Source organism: Mauremys reevesii, linkage group 1 (assembly GCF_016161935.1).
Source record: "Mauremys reevesii isolate NIE-2019 linkage group 1, ASM1616193v1, whole genome shotgun sequence".
Classification (NCBI taxonomy): Eukaryota; Metazoa; Chordata; order Testudines; family Geoemydidae; genus Mauremys; species Mauremys reevesii.
The window spans coordinates 34158579-34179778 of NC_052623.1; the positions used below are offsets into that span (position 1 = coordinate 34158579).

Genomic DNA, 21200 nt, shown 5'->3' on the forward strand with positions numbered 1-21200 from the left:
AGCTCGCCGTGCCAGCAGCGTGCCTCAGCTCGCCGTGCCGGCAGCGTGGTTCTGGCCGGGCACCGCGTCTTGGGGCAGATTTACCATTGAACACAGGGTGCCCTGGCACAGGCCCCCCAAGAACAGGGGTCCCCAGGGCCAGGCACTCAGGCAGCTCAGCACCGGCACCCCCCCCCACAGGGTGGGAGGGGCTGCACTGCGGGGGCAGAGGAGCGGATGGGCAGGAGCTTGGGGAATGTGGCCAGAGGACTCAGGAGAAGCACCAGGCGGCCGCGCACCCGGCTGGAGAGAAGCGGCGCTTTGAAGGGGAAACAGCCGCTTCTCTCCAGCTGCGCAGCTGCCCCTGCTCCTGCTGAGTCCTCCGCCTGTGTTCGCAGGGCCTCATTCCGAAAGGGACTTGGGGGTAGGGTGATCAGACAGCCAATGTGAAAAATCAGAATGGGGGTGGGGGGTAATAGGAGCCTATATAAGAAAAAGACCCAAAAATCGGGGCTGTCCCTATAAAATCGGGACATCTGGTCACCCTACTTGGGCGGGGGGGAGGTCCAGGGGGCAGGGGGCCCTGGGAGGGGGCGTTCAGGGGACAGGGAGAGGGGGTTAGGGGTGGGTCCTGGGGGGCGGTTAGGGGCAGGGGGTCCCAGGAGGGGGAAGTCAGGGGACAGGGAGCAGGGGGGATTGGATAGGGGGCAGGGATCCTGGGAGAGGGTGGTCAGGGGACAAGGAGCAGGGGGGGCTGGATGGATTGGGGATTTTGAGGGGGGGCAGTCAGGGGGCAGGAAGTGGGAGGGGACGGATGGGGGTGGAGGGCAGGCTGTTTGGGGAGGCACAGCCTTCCCTACCCGGCCCTCCATACCATTTCACAACCCTGATGTGGCCCTCGGGCCAAAAAGTTTGCCCACCCCCGATCTAGTACATAGCTTACCAAAGCACAGAGTTCCACAGTGCCTTTTTATTTTAAATAACCTTCTAAACGTCTCTCAGAGGACTAAGTCCAAACTAACCCGCTGCAATATGAAACAAGCCACAGAAAAATCATAAGCATAATCCTTTCAGTAGCATCTCCACAAGGATCAGACATCCAGTTCCTCACACCGCTATCTACATATCTGAGAGATCAACTTATACATATTTGTATTATGAAACAGGCTGGCATAGTATTTTCCAGTGGTGAAATCCCAGCTCCACTGCAGTCAGTGCATGTTTTGTCATTGACTTCAATGAAGCCAGGATTTCACCCCAAATATATAATTTTTGAGCGCAACTAAACCAATTAAGACGAGACCAGAAGCTGGCAATGGAGAGTCTAAGGACAGCTCTGTCACTTCTAGTCAAATTTAAACTGTTAATTTTTGTTAAAAAAAACCTCTCCACTGTTGTTTTGTGCCAGAGGGGAGCAAAACCACTCTCCCATGTGCACACACATGCACCTCTACTTATTAATTTATTTTCCTGATACAACCCACTCTTCCGTCCCCTCAGCATCTGACATACACCAGGGTAGACTTCCTTAGACTAAGAGGCAGTGTGCTGGGGACATAAGTTACAGGTCAGTAAGTGGCTGGGAATCCAAGGGCCAAATTGGAGTAAAGGCTTGGGCCAAACCTGATTGAAGTCAATGGGAATCTTTCCACTGATTTCAGTGAGCTCTGGATCAGGCCTTCTATCCAAAATAATTCCATTGACTTCAGCAGAGTAACTCCAAATGTACACCAAAACAACAGCCAGAATTGTCCCTAGATCTCCCACTCTGCAAGCAGAATCTGGGCCTGTGTGGAACCCCTCTGAAGTTAACTGAAGGATCAAGGCCTTAGTTAGTTGAATTTACACACTTAGAAGAAGGTGTAAATCATACTGATTTTCACCTCTGGATTTGGCCCACTGGTTTAAATGGAGCCCTTCCTTATTAATGAAAGGAGAAACAAGCCCAGTGTGACTACTCATGTCAGTAACAGCCACTTGAGTAAGGGTGGGTTTGTAGGATCAAATCCTAAGTCTTTGTTTTCTTATTAATGGTCTCTTGGTTGTCTTATTTTTTCACCCTCTACATTCTCTGTGTTTCTCTTGATAAAGCTAACAATGCTGCAGTTGTTTTGCTCCCTGTAGCTGTTTAAAGCTCTGTTTTTTAATGGCTATTAACGTGGGGCAGTGGGGATGGGTGGGAAACCAATTTATCACTCACCCACATTGTTTGTAAAGTTAGTGTTTAGTCTGACGTAGTGGTGTACACTTCTCCTGCGCCAACTCCACCTCTTTAAACTTAGCAAACTTTCATCTGCAGCATCTCTTGCCAATAAAAACAGTCATTCTGTTTTTGCTTAATATAGTCTTCATTTGAGCAAACCGAACCGTTTACATATTTAATGTACCTGTTATTGTATCCCAGCTCCCTTCAGTGCTTGGCATTTGGAACCTTATTAGTTCCTAGAAGTTATGGTGATTGGAACTATATAAACAGATGAGAGAGAAGAAGGATATCACCATTTCCCAAACTATCTTTAATAGTAGGGTGACCAGAGAGCAACTGTGAAAAAATGGGACGGGGGTGAGGGGTAATAGGCGCCTATATAAGAAAAAGTCCCAAAAAAAGTGACTGTCCCTTTAAAAACGGGACATTTGGTCACCCTATTTAATAATCACTTCCATATAACACATCCTCCTTATCTGACCTTTTCATAGCTCTTCTACTTGCCTCTAGGATGTAAAAAATGTATCTCCACAAAATTAACAAAATCCCCTTTCTTTCTGATTCCTTAGGACCAGATTACTGAGTAATAATTTATTTTGCAAATAATCCCACTGAAATCATTGGGACTACTTGTTGTGATAAGGATGGACCTTGTCAATTATTTCTATTATTTAATTATAGTTTGATCTAATCCTAGGATTTTCTAATGGAACTCCGATATGGGGGTATTATTTATTTATAGTCCCCTTCCAGGACCTGTGCACCTACTGTGAGATACTGAGTAACCTGAACTCTCCGGGGTAGATGTTTAGCTGGTGAAAATCCTCATAACTCCACTTAATGGCACTATGACAATTCACACCAGATGCTGCCTCCCACTGTCTTCAGTGCAAGCTGATAGTATTTAGCACCTCTCAGAATTGGGCTCGTTTCTCTGGTTGCTCCTTTTTAATACAGTAATCTCCCTGTGTCAGTAGAACAATGCTCTTATCCTTGTATCTTGTTATGTTTAATTTGCACACTGCTTATTTAATCTACAGGAGTTGTTTATATTCCTCTTTCACATCCAGAAAGGGGGGATAAAACCCTTGTCATTTCAAAAGGCTGTGTTTATCAAACACATTTTTCATAGGCTAGAGATTTGTTGATCATTAGTACATCAGGACAGGCTTCTGTGTCTCTGCCTACAAGGAGCACAATCTATTTCTCCCTGCAGAACTGAGACATTTGAACAACTCTGAAAACCCCACTTTCCGCTTCACTTCCTGTAAATAACTTTACACTTATTCTGAAAGCTGACCTTTCACTCAGACAGCAATCTGTGTTAGTGAAAACCTCTTAGAAGAGAGGAATTCTATTGAATAGTTTGAACATAGAATAATTATTCTATTCCCTAGGTTTATTTATGTTTCTATACTGCAAAAGAATGTCAAATCATCTACATGTATGTGGCTAGAATCTCTTTGAATACATTCTCGAAACCAAGGCATGTTCCAAAAGCATATTTAAGTAGGCGTCAGTGTTAGTTTTTCTTAAACTGCTTTTAAAATACAGCCATCAGGGAACTCAATAAAAGCTCACTACAACCACCACCAAGGTCCTCAACTTTCCATGAGTTCAGGCAGCCTAATGCACAGCACTGGCAGATATCAAATGCATGCAAAGTACCTGATGGAAATTGCTTTAAGGGAAGCCTATGTTATTAACTGTTTGCAACAGGCCTGTCAAACAAGAAAATTATCAGTAGAATCTTATACAGATTGGGCTTGGTTTTTAAAATGGCTAGAGACAAAACTGCACACCCAATTTGCGAGTGCAGTTACTATGCCTGCTTGAGCAAATGAAGTAATTGTGTATGCAAATGATCAGATCTGATCATTTGTGCATGTAATTACTCAATTCAAATATGCAATTAACATAACTGTATGTGCAAATCAGGTGCAGAATTGCATGCAATTGGGTGCCCGCTAATATTGTAAAAATCAGATCCATGACCTCTACTATTAATGTAATTAAATCAGAGCAGTGGAATTCTGCATGCTGGATAAATCTAATTAGATTCAGTTTATAACAATTTGCCAATAAGAAAGTGAGTAGACAGATCTGTAAGCGGGCAGCATAACTATAACACTGATTCATTCTTTACTCAGAAAGGGAAAACTCTATAGTATACTTAATCTAAAATACCAGGGGAATTAAAAACCTTTGCCAAAAGAAAGATCCAAGAGTGAATGGGAATCAAAGTCTTCCTTAAAAAATGGGTTTGCTGTTTGTATTAAACGGAAGTTTTCCACTGTACAAGCTTTGTGAATTAATGATTAGCTTTATTATTTGTTTACAGCCTGAAACTATGTATTGGATTTGATCTGAGTTTACCTTGTATCCCTGAGTTTCCACAGTCTTCCAAGTGCACAATGCACTAGTAGATATTTTATAGGGAACATCTATACACTGAAAGGAGGCTGAACCAGACGTACTTTTAGTGCTAATGATCACTGCACTGGCCATTTGTACTACATTTGAATTTCTAAGTAATTGTGATTTATAGCAAAACGTATCAATGTCGCAAAGTATTTCTCTTTGAGATTTGTACTTAAATATTCATTCTTCCCCAGGGGTGGATTGTACATTTTATAAACCATATCTATGAAAACACAGGGACCAAGAAGTAGACAAAAGATCAAATGCAGTTTATGGCTCTCCTCCAGTTTGCTCTCTTAGATTTGGAGATACAGTCCATGGAGAATGATCATTCTAATGGGAATGAGACCAAGTCAGATTCCTCTAACAGGTTTGTTTTTCTGTGCTTGAGTTCTCAGCCAACATGACTAGAAACTGCCAGGTTGTGTTGCCAACTCTCGCGATTTTATCATGAGTTGCACAATATTTGGTGCCCCACCTGCTGGAGTCAGGTGGAGTTAAGAATTTCAGGTGTTTTTTTTTAAATGTTTCCAGCCTTCATGGTTGCAGGGCAAACTGGTAAATGTGAAGCAAGTGCACCTTAAAGTCTCAAAAGCTAGAAGGCAAAAAGAAGCCAAATTTGATTTTTAAGCCAAATTCATGATTTATGAACGCTTGGGCTGGCAATACTGCATCTGTCAAGGAAGACAGAAATAGAGGAAAACAGAATGGCTGCGTGCAGTTATCGTTCTTAGAGTATGTAGTTTCATATGCAAGTTAGGCACAACCATCAGTGCCCAGTGTCAAGCTATCAGTGATAATCTTGGAATCACAAAGTTTACATACTGTTGAGTTAAAAGGCTCAATTCTGTCCTCAAAGCCACATGGTAGGCAAGATTCTACCTTCAGTGGCATAAAACCACCATAAATGATATCAGAATCCGGTGAGCGGTCCCTGGAAAAGCCTGTACCTTACAGGGGTGCTTGCAGTTCCCCTTAGCTGTCAAAATCTCCTAGTCAGTTAGAGAGAACTGTTGGCTGGCATTTCAGGCTGAGGATGGGCTTTTCAGAGGACAAGGGTGTATTCCCACACCTTAACCAAACCACTGTAGAGACTTTTTTTCGGTGTTACAGGAATAGGAATAAACTGGGATGATCTTTAGATAATGGAATTCTGACTTCATATATTGGTCTCTCTTGTGTTCAGTGTAACAATTATTTATGGTATCATTCAAGGCCTAGTGGTCACAAGATATACCCCCACTCAACACAAAGGCCTTGGAATGAATTAAATGTTGACCATTTGATGTCGAACATCAGGCTCTGGTAGAACATTGGAAGGAGGAACTGCCACTGATATAGACCTTCCACTTAGAATACTTTGCTACCAGCTACATATATTTATGAGAACAGATAGTATGTTACTCTGCAAATGTCAATTCCTCGTTCTACATGAAGTATCCATAATATCAAGGATGACAATTGAAATAATAATTAAAAAAAAGAAGCAGCACAGAAAAGTTTGTTACTGTGATGATGGAGAACCAAAACCATTGCCAAGCCTGGGTGTCTTTTACGCTGACATGCCAGAAATAGAAGCCAAAAAAACAATGGAGCTATACTGATTTACAGCAGCTGAGGATCTTGCTCTCCATGTCTATACACTTTACCAAAATTCACCTCCAAGTGGGACAATTTCTTAGACTTTGTTAAACCCATAATGAGCCTTCAGGTTCTTCGGTCGTACAGAACAAGTGCATTTGCTGGTGTGTTGTGGCAGAGCTGTTGGATGATGCAGCTCAGAGTTTCCTGTCTGTTCTTAACAGACATTGATGTTTCATTCTTTTTTCAATGGTGACGCACAGTACTTTGGCACTCTGCAACCTTAAAGCACTTGGTTTAAACCTATTCACAGAAAGGCAAAATCATTCTGATCAGATTCATATATTCATAGATTCTAGGACTGGAAGGGACCTCGAGAGGTCATCGAGTCCAGTCCCCTGCCCTCAAGGCAGGACCAAATACTGTCTAGACCATCCCGGATAGACATTTATCTAACCTACTCTTAAATATCTCCAGAGATGGAGATTCTACAACCTCCCTAGGCAATTTATTCCAGTGTTTAACCACCCTGACAGTTACGAACTTTTTCCTAATGTCCAACCTAAACCTCCATTGCTGCAGTTTAAGCCCATTGCTTCTTGTTCTATCCTTAGAGGCTAAGGTGAACAAGTTTTCTCCCTCCTCCTTATGACACCCTTTTAGATACCTGAAAGTTGCAAGCATTCCTAACAAACTGAGTTGGGTGGGTTTGGAGTCTTTTTTTTAAATGAATTACAGTCTTCACTGCAAAAAGCAACATGCATTTTTGCAACATTCAACTCCACAGCTAGTCTGACTACAGAAAGATCAACACTTTATAAACAGGCACACCAAGAATACAGCCCTAGTCATGGGTTCTTTTAGAGAGTCAGTTTTTCTGTTGTGCAGCAGATTCACAGCTGTTGAAGGGGAAGAACCGACCCTTACTCCGATGTGCATGCATGCCATCTAATCCACTAGGATGGGATTTGCAAAGGAGCTAGGCACCCAGTTCTTATATGAAAGTCAGTGAGAGTTGGATGCCATACTTGGGACCCTTTAATGTTTAGTATTGTTATCCCTTAAAGTTAGGCAGGGGTTCTCAAACTTCATTGCACCGTGATCCCCTTCTGACAACAAAAAAATTACTATATGACCCTGGAGGGGTAGGAGAGGAGAGGGACTGAAGCCTGAGCCCACTGAAGCCCAACTGCCCCAGGCGGGGGGCCAAAGCCCAAGCCCAACCGCTCCAGGTGGGGGGTGCAGGGCGGGGGGCAAAGCTGAAGCTCAAGGGCTTCAGCCCCAGGCAGGAGGCCTGTAACCTGAGTCCTGCCACCCTTGAGCTTCAGCTTCAGCCCCGGGCGGTGGGGCTCAGACTTCAGCAAGTCTATGCCAGCCCTGCCGACCCCATTAAAATGGGGTCATGACCCACTCTGAGGCCACGGCCCCTAGTTTGAGAACCGCTGAGTTAGAGCAATCCGTTTATTCTCAACCCCATCGGCCTCTTCTGCACCAATAATGTTGCTTGATGAGCTAGATTTTTTGTTGTGTTTGCTCTTAGTGCTGACAGATGAGTCTAAGTGTGACAAAATTTCTAATCTTTCATCTCCTTCTCCCAAAAACAAATTTGCGAAGTTCGTATTTGTGCAGGTGCTCGGGCAACAGAACAGTGCAGGGGGTGCTGAATGTGCATTTCAACATGGATCATCACTGATCCCCTGTGCACTCTTCCCCACCGGGATTTCTTGTATCCTCCCATATAATCTGCATGGGTGGAGGAAGGGTCTGTGGGGTTGGACAGGCTATTCAGAATACAGGTACCAAATAAGGCCCTGGTCCTGCAAGGTGCTCAGATCCTCTTTGAGGGCCGAGCAACTGAGGATGTTCAGCAACTCACCGGACACTCTTACAGAAACATCCTACAGAATTATTAGAAAGTGACATCGCGACTAGAGAATTCTATGTCTTGCCTTTAATAAACCTGTTGAAAGGATCTTATCTCTATTCAACTCTCTAGGTGATTTCTGATAATAGAGGACTCTCTAATCAGAGGCTATGTCTACACTTGAAATGCTGCAGCTGCAGCTCTGTAGTGCTTCTGTCTCAACACTTCCTACAGTGAGGGCCGGGGGAGGGAGGCAGCTTCTCCCATCGCTATAGTTAATCCACCTCCCCAAAAGGCAGTAGCTATGTTGGTGGAAAGTTCTTCCATCTACCTAGCCCTGTCTACACTGAGGTTAGGTCGTCAGAGCTACGTCTCTTAGGGGTGTAGATTTTTTACACATAGCTGAGACATAGTTATGATGATGTAAGTTTTCAGGGTAGACCAGCCGTAATAAACTAAGGCATACCAGGATCCAATGGCAGGAAGCTGAAGCCAGATAAATGCAGATTGGAAATAAGTCATTTTAAAAAAATAATTAGGGTAGTTAACCATTGGAGCATCTTGCTAAGGGATGTGATGGATTCTCTAGTATCAGAAGTCTTTAAATCAAGATTGGATGGCAGGTTTGGGTTCAAACAGGAATTATTTCAGGGATGTTGTATGACCTGTGTCATGCAAGAGGTCAGACTAGATGACCACAGGGTGCCTTCTGACTTGGAGCCTATGATGGGTGAAATTCTACGGCCTACGCTATGCAGAATGTTAGGCCAGATGATCATAAAGGTCCTTTCTGGCCTTAAAAGCCTATGAATATGGAGCAGACTGCATAGCTCCTACTCACACAGTTGAGCAGTTACTCACAGAAGTAGTGCCACTGAGTGCTTACCACTGTGGCCTCATCGCATTTTGGTCCTAAATGTCAAAAGAACACTACTAGTTAAGTTCTAGAGGACTCATTAGACAGCTGAAGTGAAGAGGAGCAGAATTTAGCCCAAACACATTCATCTTATTCAAATAAGATCTTCTTACGTTTTTACTTGATTAATGGTGGACAAAGTCCATTCGTGTCAGCTGTTGTCATGTAATGGCTCCTGATGAGCGGTCAGGGAATTACCAGATGATAAACAACAAAAAAAGAGATACAAGGTTAAAGGAGGGAAAGGTGCAGATTAAAGATTAGGAATCTTTGAATTCTCCATGGTACTTTTCTTTTAAAGTTAATTCCCACCCACATATGTGGCTTTTATTGGAGTAGTCAGGCATAATTCAGCCCTTGTAAAATCTATTAAATTAAGGAAGCTGCCATAAATAAGGGAAGTTTATTGAAAACCTACAGTACAGAATACAGCTAAACTGCTCTTGCTCATCACTGAGGCAGTTTGGCTGTCTATAGGCTAATTGCCTGCTGCCTCAGTAGATGATTTAGGTCTCCTCAATAAACCCTTTTGCCTCTAGTTACTGCTGCACAGATCATGTGTAGCTGTAACAGATTTATTGTGGCATCCCAGCTCCATGTACAACAAGGTGAACTGAGGACAGGGTGGGAACAAAGATAAGAAGGGAATAAACTTTTAACTTTTCATTTTCTTGCTTTGTGCCACTCATAACCTTTATGGGTGGGGTGTAGATATTTAGTACTAGACATCTGAAAATTAAATCAGAAGGCTGTTCATATTGGTTCAGCCTGAATGGGGAGGGGAGGGGATGAATGATTGTGACCACTTGGTGATTTCTGGTTAGTTTTGGCCCAATGTTTGTGCTCTTTGCATCAATAAAAACAGATCAGGCCGAATGGATCATCCCCAACATAAACAGTCTTTCCAGGTCATTAATGCCATTAGATTACAATTCTGTAATATGGTCATCCTGATTGCATCCATACTGAAATAAAGTGGGCTCCGAGGCAATGATATCTGTGATTTGGAGCACACAGTATTGGGAGGCAGGACTCCTGGGGTACATTCCCAGCTCCAATATTGACTGTCTATGTGGGCAAGTCACATAGGCTCTGTCTACACTACAGCCTATGCCAGCATAACCTATGCCGCTCAGGGGTGTAAACAAACTACCCCCGAGCAACATAACTTACACTGACATCTGCGCTCATATGCACAGCGCTACATTTGCAGGAGAGCTTCTTTTGCCAACATCATTTATGCCACTAACGGAGGTGGTTTTTTTATGCCAACAGGCGAGGGCTCTCCTGTTGGCATAGAGTATCGGCGCCAGACACGCTGCAGCAGCGTTGCTCTATCGGTACAGCTGCGCTGCTGCAGTGCTGTACATATAGACATGGCCTCAGTTTCTCTGTCCCTCACTTTCTCCATCTTCAAAATGGAGATCATAATGCTACCTCCTACTGCATGGGTTTGTGAGGCTAAATCAGTCTTGGTAAAGTCCTTTAAGATCCTTGAGATCTAATTAGTATCAGAATTACTGTTATAATTAGCATTCTTTGTTGAATATCATCAGCATGCTTGGTGCTATTCAATACACAAAGAATGGCAAAGTCCTTCCTTCACAGTAGATTGGGCTTGGTTTGTTGCATTAAAGGAGAGTGTTCAAGGAACCCCCTTTGCGTACCTGCGCAGGGACAGGACAGAGACCCAGTCCTTGTACTCAAGACACTGGGGGACTAACTTGTTACCCATGTCCACAAGGGAGTGCAGAGTCAGTGGCACTGCCCTCTCTCCACATCACTGGTTTGCTGCAGTGGGGAGTGGACACAGCATCTGGTAACGGGTGGTGCCTGTAGAGTAACTGCATTTCCCCTAAACACTAGAGAGCAAAATCTTCCGAGGCACTGGAGTGGTGCAACCCAACCTTCCCTAATGTAGGGCTGTGCCTTGGAGGCACACTCATAGTGTACATAGTTTGACAATCCTCGCTCTGTTTTCCCACTTATAAACCACAGTCTCCTTTCTTTGCATGCAGCCTCCAATTAATGGCAGGTAAAAGCTAGGCTAAGAGTGGGACTGTCACAGTCCTGCAGTTGCCACTGAACAGCCTGTCTTGCTGAATGAGGGTTGTGGTTAGGTGTTTGGCTGCGTGTGTGTTCCCTCTGTGTGCCGCCCCAGCTCTGTGCAGACAGCTGGCACGGCAGACCTCGAGCAAACCGCCCAAGGACCACAAGATCCGTTAAGGTATGGAGGCACCCGGCCAGGTTTATTGTTGACGAAGCACAGTACTAGTATCCCGCAGACTCTACCACACCACTAGTACATGAATGCCTGTAACAACAGACCAGCTCAGTGAACGGCGGGACTTTCCGTTCCTCCCCAGGCCAGACAAAGACACTCGCTCTGAGATACCTCTTTATACCCTGATACAAACAAGTTATATATTGCCCCTCTGACATAGTTAGCTACTGCCCCCTGACATGGCTAGTTATCATGTTGGTTTGATCAAAACATCTCTATTACACACACTCATCCTGACCTTATCTTTCAGGAGGGGTCAGTGTGTCCCTGTTATCCGTGGGGAATGTTTTTGTACCATCCTTAATATTGGGACGTTCTGGTACCACTTGATATCGGGATGTGTTTGTGTGAGTTCTCTGTGCCTAGCACTTCTTAGGAATGTGTATTTCTGCAATATCAGCCCTGTTCTGGCCAGACTCTGTGAGCAGGTCCTGCCTCTTGCTCACAGCTTTTCTTTGCTTTATATTAGTAGAGCTTTGACTACTACGTTAGCCCAGGCCTTTGATACAAGGGCTTATGTCTCAGGCTGTCTTCCTACTACAAGGGTAATCTGAAGACAGGCCATGCCAGAAAGCATTGGCAGTGCCAATCTCAGAACAAAGCAACGAACTGGCTTTACAAAGTCCCAGTATGTGGCTTTGGATTGTGGCAGTGTCTCAAATGGCTGGTAGTGCCCGAAAAGTCTTTCTACTTTGGCTTGATCTTTGCCCTGGTTTGGACTTAGCACTACCTTTACATCTTCTGTCATACTGCGGTCTGTCACCAACAGAGTTCCACAGCAGTAATGCTAAGTGCTAACTTGCCTTCCCCCAAAAGCTCCCTTAATGTTACATAACCTGGGCTGTGTAATTCAGAAGGGTGCCTCCCCACAACTGCTTCTGAAAAAAGAAAACCCAGATAAGGATATCGCTCAGGATCAGGTTCAGGGATTGGGACCGGAGGACTTTTTGTCTGTGAATACAAGTTTTTGTAAAGTTCAGTCTAAGTTTCTTACACAGCCCTGACGTTCACAGGCAGCCCACACAACCTAACTGAACAATGAACTGCAGGAAACATTCCTCTGCTTGCTCTGCTGAACTGCCAGAATGGGATTCAAAGCTAGGATTTATAGAGTTAAGAATTACATAAGGTTATAATACTACATAAAGTGCCGTTTACATTCAAAACTATTGTATAGGCTTACTGCATCAGTGTTGTGGAATTTCATAAGCAGAGACTATACTTTCCCATTGCCTAGTTGAGGGGTTCTCAACCTTTTTCTTTCTGAGGCTCCCACAACATGATAGAAAAACTCCACAGCCCAGCTGTGGCCACAGCTGTTTTTCTGCATATCAAAGCCAGGGCCAGTGTTAGGGAGGTAGCAAGGAGAGCAATTGCCTGGGGCCCCACACCTTAGGGGGCACTGCGAAGCTAAGTTGCTCAGGCTTTGGCTTCAGCCGCGGGCAGTGGGGCTTGGGGAAAGCAAGGCGGGACTTTGGCTCTCTGCCCTGAGCCCTAGTGAATCTAATGCCAGCCATGCTTGGCGGACCCCCTGAAAACTACTTGCGGCCCCCTCCAGGGGGCCCCAGACCCCTGGCTGAGAACTACTGTCCTAAAGCACTGTTTAAAAGCTGAAGGAAACTTATCAAAAGCCAAAGTGATTAAACTATACATAGTTCCTACTACTTTGCTTTAATAAAAAATTTAAAAAAAGGACCTCACATGGATGCCTCAACCTGAAATGCAGGAACAATTAGGTTATTTTTGCTGTATGTCCTTTAGGCTAGGTAAGAAATATTGGCGCTCCCTGTTTGTGTCGTCACAACGCACATCACAGAATAGATTCCTCAATGCCTAGAAACAGCCTTCTAATCAAATTAGAAAGAAGAGTGATCAGGCTGGACTAATGAATTTCAGAAATATCATCTAAGGCAGATGTGTTAAAAAAATACTGAAACGACATAGGAACTTGCCTAAATAAAATTTACAAACAGTGCCAGCTAACTGGGAAAAAATAGCAATAACCTTTTAAAACATTAATTTAGGCTTGTATAAGAATACAAAGAACCTCTAGTTTTTGAAAGCAGGCATTGTCTCCCCTTTTTATTTCAAAAGAACTGTGGCTTGAATACAGCACAGCAGGGTGTTTGTTTTCTAAAGTTGGGTCATTATCAGAGTGTTCAATGCAGTTTGCCAATAAGCCTTTATTTGGCAAAGCTTAAAACTGCTGACAAATGAGATTCTTCCCAGAGCAGTAAAACAAGGCACAGCTAAATATGCCTAATTACAAAAACACGCCAAGTGCTGTTGAGAAATATGTGAATTTGTGAAGATTCAAATGAATGACTTCAAATCAGAAAGCATGGAAACCCTTCAGTGTCTGACACCTCACATCCCAGCCTACTAGTGTGGATATAAACTATCCAAACCTGTATATATCTTTGAACAAACCTTGGGGCCAAATTCTACTTTAGCTTACACCTAGGCTTGGCAGATTTTTTTTATTTATAATTTTGACTGATAATGTTTATTTTTTAAATCAATTTAAATTTTCACAGTCAGACAATTATTTAATGACACCAGACATCAAGATTAAAATAGATAAAGCTTTATAAACCCTTAGAACACAGTCTCTCTACACAAGCGTAAGATCAGAGTAAGGAGTAGGTAAATGGGGTGTTAGTTAGGTCTCTTGTTTTCAACCATATCTTCAAGGATTTGCTTACTTGGCCTAAAAAAATACTGAGCAGCTGCCTTCTCTAAGCTCCTAACTGTTTTCCCTTGGCTCCTACAACTTTCCATCCCGGTGCGTTAACTGATGAAGAGGTTAGCATCAGGGGCGGCTCTAGACATTTCACCGCCCCAAGCATGGCGGCATGCCGCGGGAGGCGCTCTGCCGGTCGCCGGTCTCGCGGCTCCAGTGGACCTCCCGCAGGCGTGCCTGCGGAGGGTCCGCTGGTCCCACCAGGCGACCGGCAGAGCGCCCCCCGCGGCATGCCGCCCCAAGCACGCGCTTGGCGTGCTGGGGCCTGGAGCCACCCCTGGTTAGCATGTAACTAAAACCCATTTAAAACAATATGATTCTCCATGCTCCTTTCTAGGTAGGGTCAGGTTACTGTCGGACTTGAGTTTATTAGCAGTATTACTGTAGCACCCTAGTCATGGATCAGGACACCACTGTGCAAGGTACAGTACAAACACAGAGATGGTCCGTGCCCCAAAGAGCTCTAGTTTTCTGGGAGAACAGAGTTTGAGTTCCGCTGTTATTCTCACACCATCATAGCTACACATAAGGCCAATGCATCTGTCATAAGTCCACAGTAATCAGTGATGTGATACTGGAGATGAATTTGGCCCGTTGTGATAAGTGCCGTTTGTAAAATGCTTTCATCTACAGTAGACGTCTGTTTCTATCTCAGCTTCAACCAGTCAGCAGCTGTGTGCGCGCAACACTCTCTGATGAGAGAACGTAAGCATAAAGAACAGCAGGCAAAGAGACTGATGCACAGAAAGTGCTTTCGAATTGGCTTTCCATTGCCGAACAAAGTCCATTAGCTGACTTAGAATAAAGCACTGAGGCAGTGATTGCTCTTCTCTTCAATTTCAGGACATTTAACAATTTTCCTAGGCAAAACTCAAGGTAAAATGCAGTCCAGGGTTAAATGGCCAAACTCTCAGCAGGTGTAAGTCAGTATTGCTTCAGTGAACTCCACTGAATGCTGATGTACACCAGCTGCAGCATGGCACAAATTATCTATCAATTACTTAAAGTGTAGTTCTATTTAAAATAACATTTTGGGGTTCCATGTTATTACCTCTCAGTGATTTCCAGATCACATTTGCTCAGTTTCCCAGACATTTTTATAAGCATTACCTGTATAAGCACACGTTCCATTCTCAAAAGTGTCTCAGTCACTTAGGAGCAATGAAAGTCAATAGGACTTAGCTTTTAAATATACCAAGTCACTTTTGAAAATGAGGCTTTAGGTGCTTTTGAATTTTTACACTACATCTCAAATTGACCTTAACTACACCAGTAATACACCTCATTAAGGTAAAGATTACTAGTGATGATGTATGAGCAGGAAAGAACCCTGCTCAATTTTCAGATTCGCAGATTAAGTTTGCAGAGCTGACATGCCGGGCGAGAGACTATCTTTATCTGCAAAGTGATCAAATTTGATCTGTGAATAACTGAGACACAAGAAACAGGGCCCAACATGAAAGTCTTTTAAAAGAGCCAGTGTTCAAAATAGAATAATACTTTAAGGGGAGGAGGGGAAATCCATGTGACAATACTGTCATGATGTCCAAATACACAAAACATAAGCCTGAAAATTCAGAGCTGACCTTAAAAAAATATATCTAATTATTTGAAAGTGTTAAAGTGCATAGTTTGTCACTCAACTCTCCAATTATACCCAAAGCTAAACTCTTGGTTTTGAGGTGCTTCTAGATCTCTGATGTGACCACCTGGAATTACACATAGTGCTGGGCATGTAAATACCAGAAAATATTCACAAATTGGACGGCACTCAGAAAACACAACAAAAGTGATCAGGGTTGATTTATGAGGAAGGATTCAAAGTTGTAACTATGTATAAGTGGGCTCAGTGAGAGGACACTTGATATGAACACAGAGCAGGGCGAGTTAATTATTTAGTATAGTAGAGGGTGTGTAACTAGGAGCAACAGCGTAAAACTAAGAACATTCAAAGGCAGGCTGAATATCAAAAACTTTTAAAGTGTGAAGTGTATTAGGCTGTGCAGAAGTCTCCTCCGGGAAGTGGTAGAAGCCGTTTTGCTTGAGTTATTTAAAGTGGACTGGACACAATACTAGAAAATGAACTGTAGGGAACAATTCTGTACCGGCAGGAAGATGAGCTAGATGACCTAGTGAACTAGGCAGCTCCCCGTATGTCCCAATCTCTTATTTGTGTAAGTCCCAAATTACCTTCCAGACAGTGTTGGGTGAACCACTTCAAGTCAAATGAGACCCTGAATCTTCCCCTACTATTAGGCTATGTCTACACTGTCATTAGACACCTGCGGTCAGACCTGTGCCAGCTGACTTGGGTTCAGGCTAAGGGCCTGTTTAACAGCACTGTAGACATTCAGGCTCAGGCTGCAGCCCAAGCTCTGGGACCCTCCCACCTCGCAGGGTCTTAGAGCCCAGGCTCCAGTCTGAGCCCAAACAGCTACACTGCAATTAAACAGCCCCTTAGCCCAAGCCAGATTCAGCTGACATAGGCCAGCCACAGGTTTTTAATGTCAGTGTAGACATACCTTGAGAATCAGTTTACACCAAACCATTTCTGAAGTCATATTTTCCCCCACGTGGTCTGGAATTGAAAGTGGCAAAATACCCTATGTAAGATGTTCTCATAGACTTTCCAGCTGGTACTAGAAACAGAAGTTGCCAGAAATCTGATGAGAAAATTTGTTCTCAGGAGATTTTCAAACCAACTCTGCAGACTCTAGGGACTACTCCAGTAAGCATCTGAAGTTGGCAATATCATCTGAATGGATTCCAAACTCCACTTCTTTGGAAATTCACCCTTACTAGAGAGAGTAGAGTATTGTTGCATTATCAGAGTGTTTGCAAGCAAACAAGGGCACTAAGTAATGAAATGTTAGTGCCAAAAAGCACAGTCAATGGCTGTGCAGGTACAGTTCCCCTCAGACACAAAGGCTGGCATGAGTGAAACCTGTATGACTTGTCAGATTTCTGAATGTAAAAGAGAAGCGAGCGTAAGATATTTGTCTTGCTGCAGTATTATAGCCAGAGACAGTTGCCAAAAAACCTCTCCATTACTCATCATAGAGGCAAAGTTAATAGATGGAGTGGAACTGGAACTAGTACTGGTGTTCTGTGGAAGACACTGATTACCTCTGTTTTTGTACTGCACCAACCCAATGGGGTCCTGATTAATCATAATACAACCCACAAATGATTTCAATCTCATTTTTAATATAAATTGTGATACTGTCGCCTTTCCCGCATATACTGCAAAGAACTTTAACTGAGATCTTTACATATCAGGCCCAAACACTAGCCTGATGAGTGACCTTGGACAAGTCACTTCTCCTCTCTGTCCCTCAGTTTCCCCATCTGTAAAATGGGATAACGATTATGACCTCCTTTGTAAAATGCTTTGAGAGCTACTGATGAAAAGGCGTATATAACAGCTGAGCATTATCATTTAAAGTGCTTTCAGTATCTCAGATGAAAGTCACTATGCACTTTACTACTGTAATGCATTAATGAATGCTTACATTCTTTAAACTGAAATCAGGAAGTGCCTTACTGCTGTGAAAAATTTCCATACCAAGAATCCTTTTTCATGGTGAAATGATACAAATGCTCAAGAGTCAATACAGCTATTATCTCTTCTGACGGTAGAGATAAGGAGTGTGTGGTAGGATGTTTTTTAGATGATGTTTCAAGCAGTATGTTCAGTGCAAACATACGCATCAGGACTCTTACAACACATTGCTTAGCCTAGCCTAATCTGAATACTACTTGTACTATTCTAGTAAGTGAAATAGGGTCCCTGCTCTGAATACCTGTAGCTAACTGGCCAGTAACATTAGCAAAATATTTCTTATTGCTGGCAGTTGGCTAGTTGAAAAAGCACAAAAATTATGAGATTATTTTGTGGTCATATAATATAATTGCCTTCAAGTTCCTGCAAAATGATGACCCTCCATACTTATCAGCTCCTGTCCTTTTACGTATCATGCCCCACCGTGTCACTGACAGTGATACCTGCTGGCACAAATTTGGCCCTACTGGTACAGCATCTATAAATGCAAAGATATAAAAAGCTCTATTGCCTTTCTTCTAATGTAATAAAAGTAATTATTTAATTATAACAAATTAGAAAATGTGATTATGAAGTTTTATTTAAACTTTAAGGAATTTATTACTTTTGAATATATAAAGTAGATTTAGTTAAAAAAAGATTATGAAAATTTGTAAAGAATATGAAGACATTTTATATTTTGTAAAGCAATGTTTTAAGAAGCTTTGTAGTTAAACAAAGAGTCAAAACTTACAAAGTTTTCTGGTTTCTGGAAAGCTGAAAAAAAAGTTTTGCTTTTCAGATTGGTTTTCAGGATTCCCCCCACTCCCTTCCTCTTTTCGCAGGAACACAATGGAAAAAACAAAAGAGGGGTTTGAAGTATTTTTTTTAATCCAACAGGAAAAAAAAGGAAACCAAAATTTTCAATTTCAGTGTTTAAGCTTTCAGCTCTCATTGGAAGAAACAAGACAGTTAAAATTTCCTAATTTTTTTCATTTTTAAAAAACATTTTTAAAAAGTATTTTGTTAAAAAAATTAAAAGGAAAGAATTTCAGCCACTCGTAATGGCAAGCCAATACGTTGTTCTTTAGACTAAGCAGGCTTTTAGCTCAGCCATTAGAAGCTAATACATGATAATGTAGGAGCATTTTGATACTGCAGTGATGGGAGATATCCCAAGCCACAAGACTTACAAAGAAAACAATAGTTAAAATATTAAAATATAAAGGCTAAAATGTTGAAATAGAAGACCAGATCCATAGCTGGCGTAAAATTGATTTACATCACCTGAGGATCTGGCCCAAAGTGTGCTACTTTACCGCAAACCAAGATCTGTATGCATCAGAAATGATTTGACATCATACAAGGAGCTTGAGTCACAGCTGTTATGCTGCCGTAAAATTAGTATAACTCCACTGAATTCAGTAGAATTGCATTGGCATAGAACTGGAGTAATAAAGTGGTAAATCTGGCCCACTCTATCTAGTTTGTTCATCAAAAGGGTATTTAAATACCTTTATTAAATATAAAGAGCCAGATCAATTGAATGGAATTATGGCAAACGGACACCAGGTAAGAATATGGACCATTGTATTTTGGATAACTTAGGGTATGTCTACACTACAGCCGCTACAGTGGCTGCAGCTGTGCCACTGTAGCATCGGAGCATAGATGCTTCCGGCACTGTCTGAGAGTTTTTTCTGTCAAAGTAGTTAATCCAGTTGTCCGACAGGCTTCAGCTAGGTTGACTGTGTCTACGCTGGGGGTTAGCTCAAGCTAACAACATTGCACAGGCTGTGAAATTTTTCATCACCCTGAGCAACACAGCTAAGTCAATCTAATTTTTTAGTGTTGACCACGCCTTAGTTAAATTAAATGCAAAAAAAAGGCCTTGACTGAGAAAATAGAAAACATCATATCTGAGAAACACAAGACAAAAAATACCACTATCTGAACTCAATTTTGGCAACAACAACAAAAAATAGACACAGCCTTTCCTTGCCAGCTAAGGGAATTTGCAGGTGTTAGATTACCCACAGGAGGTCTGCCTTGTTGTTCCCTTAGGGCAAAATTCTGCTCTTTGATCCTCACTGCTGATCTTAATGGGAGTTCTGCATGAGGTCCAAGTGAAAAAAAAAATGCAGTAACAACCACACTCTGGAGAAGAAATCCAGAGTATAGATCCAAGATTTTTCCCTAAGAGCTTTGCTTTCTCTGTAAAGGTGGGAGGAATGCTTTTAGCTGCAGAACTTCTCCACAAATAGAGCACCTAAAGTACCAAGACAATTGTTTTTCAGTACAAGATGTTATTTGAAATAAATCTGTGCAGACACACATGAAAAATAAAGCTCCTTTGCTTGGCATTGTCAAGGATAGCCTAGGTCAACCATTTAGTTTGGTCCTGTACAAAGAGTTAACTGCAGAGCTCTTTTCCTAAAATGGCTTGAATCAGTGCTCTCACTATAGTCTCAGTTATAGGTTTCATGTGTAACTTTTACTGTGACTCTTCTCACAGAGCAGATTTGCATTCTGAAAGGTGTTGACATAAGCGCTGTTGTAAAGGTTTCTCTGAATGCCTGCCTAGCAGCGTCCATTCAAACACTGACCTTTTCCTGAAAATATCCTGTGTTTTTTATATGGAAAATGTGTTGTGCTCCTCCTTAGTACTAGGTCTCCCTTTCTTTCCTGTACAGATTTGGTTTATACACTAATACAAGTCATTATGGAGATGAAGGGCCTGAATCTCATTTACACTAAGGCCCCTTTACACCACTGTGAGGAAGTACACTCACCTCAAGAGTTCCTCCTGTCAGCTAGGTGTGGTGCTGCAACTTTCGGTTTTTCCTAGCGCCCCCTGTAGGGTGTTGACCTAGTCAGGCAGGTCTTCGGTGGCTCAGCCCTCTGCCCAAGCCACACAGTCAACAATGAGTGACTGAACCCCTTCTGAGGTAACAAAGGGCCTATCGCTGTGCCCCTGTCGGTGTCTTTAGCCCTGTCTCTGGACTCAGTTCTCAGCCCCTTCTGGACTAGCTTTAAGTCCATCCCTGCCCTGTTACAGAGCACTGCCTCAAGGACTTTCTCCCTCAAGACTCTGTCTTCACCTGTTCTTTGGTGTCCCAGCTCTCCAGCCAAGTCATCCCTTGAGGTTAGTCCCCTTCCAGGGTAACAAAGGTTCAGTAAACGGCTGGCCCTCTCCAGGGTCTTGAGCCCCCATCTCTGGGCCTGTTTAAACCCCAGCCCCTTTCTTGGGCTTTTAGTAAAGAGTCTGATCCCCTCCTTGGGGCTTAGGCCCTTTCCCTGTTGACCAGTGGGGGAACCCAGGCCCACTTGTGACTCAGGGTCCCAACCCAGGGACCCGATAAACAGCAGCCACATACTGCTTCCTTTAATGGTTCTTCCTGCTGCATTCCCACTCAGTTCCATCACCTTTACCTGTTACCCTAGGCTTACAGGTCATTGGATTCTCTTTCTGTTCCCTGCTTGAGCAGGGTCTCGCCCATGCTGCCTCACCTGGAGAGTTTCTCCATCTTCCAGTCCTTTCTCACCCTTCTGGTCCCAGCCAGTAACTAACCTGCTCAGGCCTTGCAGCTCCTTTTATCTGAGCCTGCTGCACTCTGATTGGCTGCTTCCCTGCAGCCTTTCTAGGCAAGGCTGAAGGACCCACC

At 43.1% G+C, this 21200-nt stretch overlaps 1 protein-coding gene across 7 annotated transcripts in view; it reads right to left on the reverse strand.

The window, feature by feature from the left end:
- MAML2 (mastermind like transcriptional coactivator 2) overlaps window positions 1–21200 on the reverse strand; it is a 267559-nt gene that overhangs the window by 104734 nt on the left and 141625 nt on the right. The window contains exons 1-2 of one of the 7 annotated variants that reach the window (XM_039501532.1): window positions 20328–20392; window positions 9081–9142 (exon numbers count right to left, since the gene is read on the reverse strand). The exons of 2 other annotated variants lie outside the window; for them this stretch is intronic. The gene's annotated coding sequence lies outside the window, so the exon portion shown is untranslated. Of the gene's footprint in view, window positions 1–9080; window positions 9143–20327; window positions 20427–21045; window positions 21068–21200 lie in introns of those variants that run through there. 4 more of the 7 variants (XM_039501560.1, XM_039501516.1, XM_039501549.1 and 1 more) reach the window with 4 other exon arrangements.